This window comes from Gopherus flavomarginatus, chromosome 1 (genome assembly GCF_025201925.1).
Source record: "Gopherus flavomarginatus isolate rGopFla2 chromosome 1, rGopFla2.mat.asm, whole genome shotgun sequence".
NCBI classification, from domain to species: Eukaryota; Metazoa; Chordata; order Testudines; family Testudinidae; genus Gopherus; species Gopherus flavomarginatus.
Window position 1 is genome coordinate 249,952,648 of NC_066617.1, and position 6,000 is coordinate 249,958,647.

The 6,000-nt window shown below is 46.9% G+C and overlaps 1 protein-coding gene across 1 annotated transcript in view; it reads right to left on the reverse strand.

The window, feature by feature from the left end:
- The window catches only part of CRACDL (CRACD like), a 103,869-nt gene extending 100,033 nt beyond the window's left edge, over nt 1–3,836 (reverse strand). Inside the window, exon 1 of the mRNA XM_050931635.1 lies at nt 3,728–3,836. The gene's annotated coding sequence lies outside the window, so the exon portion shown is untranslated. The remainder of the gene's footprint in view (nt 1–3,727) is intronic.
- Between the last annotated feature and the right edge of the window lie 2,164 nt (nt 3,837–6,000).

The following is a 6,000-nucleotide window of genomic DNA, read 5'->3' on the forward strand; positions in this document are numbered from 1 at the left end:
TCTGGAAAATTATTGCAATTGAAATGATAGATAACCTTATATTAGGATCAAACAGAATTTACAATATATGGTTAACATTTCTGGAGTTTGAAAAAAATAAATATACAGACAGTAATATGAGGTTGACCAAACATAAATGGGTCTTTTAAAGGTGGCAAATACAGGGAATAAACAGAACTGAAGCATGGCACATGATTCCCATCCGAAGGAACATATACAACCTGCTGCTATGATGTGATTTTATTATGTGATTTACAGAGGCAAAAAAGTAGAAGGGGAAAATTTCTGGAAGGTCTCGTGTATAAATTAGAGCAACTATTTACATCTAGATGAAGTGTGCAGAAGACTACAGACTAGACCTTCTAAACTGGTATTCATGTTGTCACTAGCTACAGACCTGAGACCCTCATTATATTCTGCAGATTAAAAAAGGTGGAATTAAAAGGGGATTACTAAGAATATGATTTAAAATCCTTGGGTGGAAATGTGAATTTATTATCTGAGTGGTAATAAGGTTAAAAATTTGTATAATTTAAATGATTTTTTTGCTGTTCATGTATGTTAATAGTTACAAGATATAAAGGTTTTTTTTTTAAAGAAACCCTCTGTCACTGAATTTTTTAAAAGTTTGATTGTAAGTTCTAACAGACTTGTCTACAGATAGTTTGCATTTACCACAGCCAATATTTAAGTATAGCAATTAAATTACATCATACTTTTGTTTTATTACAAACAAGTGAGTGGTTTTAGCAACTGACACACCAAAATAATTTAAGAATGTGAAACAGGGGCTTGATTAGCAATATTCACAATGCATGCACACAACCACCTCTGAGATCTTACAGGACAGTTTCAGGATACATGCAGATTTTTCCATAAATTTTGTTTGCAACTTACTCTTGCTATAAGTAGTTATACAAACACGAGAGAGAAAGCCATAACTTTTCAGCGCTACAAAACAAACCTCAGCGCTGTACATATCTTGCACAGTTTAAACGAAATGTAGAACATTTGATGAAGGTATAAACTTAGCAGAAGTATAAACTCATACAAATTAACTTTCAGTGTTTACTATGAATGTTTAACAATGAAATATAAACTACTCCAAAATCTTCTACATACATGGAAAATTAAATCTGTAAGTACCTTGCAAGAGGTGTCTCTTCTACACCTTAAATTGAAATGTCTGTTGCAATTCAGGATGTTCTAAGTACCTCATTCACTATATGATTTGCATTAAAAAACCTTTTACCATCACCCTGGAGCCTTTTGGCTACATACAAAGAATAGGAAATACAAAATCTTTCTGGCCTCTTGGAAACTTCGCAAATGAGTCTGCACTTCTTGTACCCCACCCCGTCTGAAGTCTCTGGAAGTGCCAGGTTTGTAAGAAACACAGAATCAGTGTTATAAACATATATAGCTCTCTTTCACTACCCTTCCAAAATAAATTAAATTTAGGCATACATTGGACAATGACTGTAAAAACTATACAGTACATTAGAGGGGGAAATTCTCAAAGGAGTTACATCAGGGATTAATTTGATCCAAAGACTTTAAAGTGTTCTACATGCTTTAATCTTGTTTTTTGCTGCCTTGCTCTTCATGCATTCATTCGCACGTATACAGGTGAGTATAAAATGCTACAAGATCAGACTGGTAGCCTCTTACACTCGCTTTCCCCAAGTATACATGATTACAAAGGCAGCAAGACAGCAGCGGTTCATTTCCAAAGCATCTGTTCTGAGGGCTTGTCTACATCAGAAAGTTGCAGCGCTGGTGAGGGAGTTACAGCGCTGCAACTTAGGAGGTGTACACATCTGCAGGGCACCACCAGCGCTGCAACTCCCTGTTTGCAGCGCTGGCCGTACTCCCGTTTTGTCTCGGGTGTAGAGGATCCAGCGCTGGTGATCCAGCGCTGGTAATCAAGTATAGTCACTTACCAGCGCTTTTCTTGACCTCCGTGGAATAAGCAGGTATCCCAGCATACCTGAGGAAGCCTCTGGTAATCAAGCTGGTCTCCTTCCCCGGCTTGCTCTCGCGTTCCCCGAACCCCGAGCAAGCAGGTCTCCTTCCCTGAGGTTTGCTGGGTGGTTCCGGGAAGGCGAGAGCAAACCGGGGAAGGAGACCAGCTTCGCCGCGGTTTGCTCTCGCGTTCCGCGAACCACCCTGCAAACCGCAGGGAAGGAGACCTGCTTGCTCGGGGGTTCGGCGAACGCGAGAGCAAACCGGGGAAGGAGACCAGCTTCGCCGCGGTTTGCTCTCGCGTTCCGCGAACCACCCTGCAAACCGCAGGGAAGGAGACCTGCTTGCTCGGGGGTTCGGCGAACGCGAGAGCAAACCGGGGAAGGAGACCAGCTTAGCCGCGGTTTGCTCTCGCGTTCCGCGAACCACCCTGCAAACCGCAGGGAAGGAGACCTGCTTGTTCGGGGGTTCGGCGAACGCGAGAGCAAACCGCGGCGAAGCTGGTCTCCTTCCCCGGTTTGCTCTCGCGTTCGCCGAACCCCCGAGCAAGCAGGTCTCCTTCCCTGCGGTTTGCAGGGTGGTTCGCGGAACGCGAGAGCAAACCGCGGCGAAGCTGGTCTCCTTCCCCGGTTTGCTCTCGCGTTCGCCGAACCCCCGAGCAAGCAGGTCTCCTTCCCTGCGGTTTGCAGGGTGGTTCGCGGAACGCGAGAGCAAACCGCGGCGAAGCTGGTCTCCTTCCCCGGTTTGCTCTCGCCTTCCCCAAAACCCCTTGAAGCCGCCCAACAGCGCTGCAGTGTGGCCACATCTAACACCACTTGCAGCGCTGGTTGCTGTAAGTGTGGCCACTCTGCAGTGCTGGCCCTATACAGCTGTACTAATACAGCTGTAACAACCAGCGCTGCAAAATTTTAGATGTAGACATGGCCTGAGTATTACCAGCAAGTGCTCAAGAAGGACACGCAAAAACCCTCTGACAATGCGGAAAGCCCATCCAATTAACTGCAATTACCACACCACTCCCTTTGCAAACAATCTTGCTGCATTATTTTCCTGCCCTCGTAACCAACTCCAGAGAAAAATGTCAGACAATCTCTTACAGTGGCATTATTTTAAGCCTTTTCTCTACACATTATTTTAGTCTCCCACCCACTGGTATTGTAACCAATATGTTGTCTATGCCCAGTCCCGCTCGGAACAGGTAGTGCAACAGTGGGAGACTTCAAGGAAAGTGCTAATGTAGACAGGGCCCTATATAGCAAAGCTTCACCACCCCCTCTCACAACTTTTCCTGCATAACAGCTTTCCCACAGAGCCCCGGTGCTGGAACAATGTGTAGAGTGGGGTGCTGAGAGCCATTGAACCAAACTGTAAACTCTGTATAATGGAAACCACTTCAAGCTGGGGTGCTGCAGCATCGCCCCCCCCCCCCCAGCACCAGCGCAGAGAAGCGGGCTGGGCTGTAACTCCCCTTGCTGACTGCACAGGGCCATGCAACAGTTGGAGGCTAAGGAGGTTCAGGGCAAGCAGCCTCCTCTCCCTAGCGATGGGGAGACACGAACCAGTTCGAGGTAAGGAAGAGAGGCGGGGGTCCAGGGGGACTCTCATAGGGGCTCTGGCCCAGGCACTAAGAGCATATCGGGGGTGGCGTGGCAAAGCCGGGCCCCCTGCTCAGCCCGGGGCAGTTCAGTGCTGGGAGGGAGCTGGCCGGCTCAGCAGCAGCTGGGTCACCCGCTTCAGTGGAAGGGAAGGCGCCGGCACTCACCTGCCTCCTGCCTGACAGCCCAAGCCTGCCGCCTGCCCAGCATGAGCCTCCCGCGCGGGGCTCGCGCCCTCCAGGAGGCAGGAGAGCGGCAGGCGGGCTCGCCCCGCCGGCGGTGGGAAGCTCGCCGCGCTGGAGCCTGAGAACCTGCCCCGCCCGCGCAGCGGGGCCAAGGAGGAAGCGGAGCTGGCGCTGCCAGGGAAGAGGAGTCCCCGGGAGGGCTGTGGGCGGGGAGGCGGCAGCAATCACCGCAGCGGGAGCAAAGGCTGCGGAACTGGGGCTCCAGCCTCCCCTGGAAGGAGCGCGGGGGAAACCGCTTCCCTCTGTGCGAGCCAAACGCAGGGAGCCTCTGTCCGGCACCGGCCCAGCAGCCACGTTACTTTGAAAAGCGGCGGGGGTGGGGAGTGTCTTGCAGCCCCAGTCCCCGTGCATCTAACCGGCTGGGCCCAAAGTCCAATGGGAATGTCAGCCGAACTAGGAGCGCGGGATCTTACCCTCTCCGCTCATCCTAGCAGCGGGAGAGTCCAAGCCAGGGACTCGGGCTGCCCGACCGTTTTAAAGGAAAAGGGCTAGTTCTGAGCTGGTGGTTTTGCACTCAGATTTCTGGCATGTTTAACATGTCTTCAGGGTGTAACTACAGCGGTGTAGTAAGGTAAGAATGACATGACCTCACAATCTCCCTTGGAACCCTGCCCTTCTAGTTTGAAAGCTTTTCCTAATATCTAACCTAAAACTCTCTTGCTGCAGATTAAACCTAGTTTCTTGCCTTGCCTTCAATCATGTTTGATGCTCTCCTTGTGGTTAATCTGCTGAGTTAGAGTTTTGTAGTTGCTGTTGGTTGGGTGCTTTGGCCAGGTAGCTGCAGTTGGTATTTGCTGTTAGAGACAGATCAGTCTAAAACTAGGTGAGTGGGCAACAAAATGGGAGATGAAATTCAATGTTGATAAATGCAAAGTAATGCACATTTGAAAACTTAATTCCAACTATGCATATAAAATGATGGGGTCTAAATTAGCTGATACCGCTCAAGAAAGAGATCTTGGCTTCATTGTGGATAATTCTCTGAAAACATCCACTCAATGTGCAGCAGCTGTCAAAAAAGTGAACAGAATGTTGGGAATCATCAAGAAAGGGATAGATAATAGGACAGAAAATATTATGTTGCCTCTCTATATAAATCCATGGTACACCCACATCTTGAATAGTGCCTGCAGATCTGGCCGCCCAATCTCAAAAAAGATATATTGCAATTGGAAAAGGTTCCAAAAATGGCAACAAAAATTATTAGGGGTATGGAACAGCTTTCATATGAGGAGAGATTAATAAGACTGGGACTTTTCAGGTTGGAAAAGAGATGACTAAGGGGGGATATGATGGAGGTCTATAAAATCATGACTGGTGTGGAGAAAGTAAATAAGGAAGTGTTATTTACTCATAACACAAGAACATGGGGTCACCAAATGAAATTAATAGGCAGCAAGTTTAAAACAAACAAAAGGAAGTATTTATTTACACAAGGCAAGTCATCCTATGGAACTTTTGCCACCCAGAGGACATTGTGAAGGCCAACACTAACAGGATTCAAAAAAGAACTATATAAATTCATGGAGGATAGCTCTATCAATGGCTATTACCCAGGATGGGCAGGGACAGTGTCCTTAGCCTTTGTTTGCCAGAAGCTGGGAATGGGCAACAGGGAATGGATCACTTGATGACTGCCTGTTCTCTTCATTCCATCTGAAGCACCTGGCCTTGGCCATTGGCGGAAGACAGGATACTAGGCTACATGGACCTTTGGTCTGATCCAGAATGGCTGTTCTTATGTTCTTAAACTAGAGGCCATACAGTTGGAGTTGCTGCAGCAAGGGTAGAGTGGAACCCTTTAGCCACTAAAATATTATTTAAAATTTAATTATAATTTGAGTTGGAGGACCGATTTGCTCAGAGGATTGGTATTAGAATCTGCTTAGTCAAGCTGAAATCTAATTCACTATCAGCTAATGACTGTTCAGTATCTTACCACTCAATTCAGGGTCTAGAAGATAAATATTCATTTAAAGAAAATACTAGTACTGATACCCATATGTGGCAGTTTAACAAAAAGGTCACGGAGAGACCGTTTTGGCCCCATGGAAGGTCCATTCAGCTCAGGGTCATTCTTTGGATGGAGGACTTTAGTATCACTTTCCATCAGTTAAGAATCTTTCATCACTTAAAATGTGGTTGTAGTTTGAAAAGTTGATATATAAAGGACAATGATGGATGGTCCCTGGTTG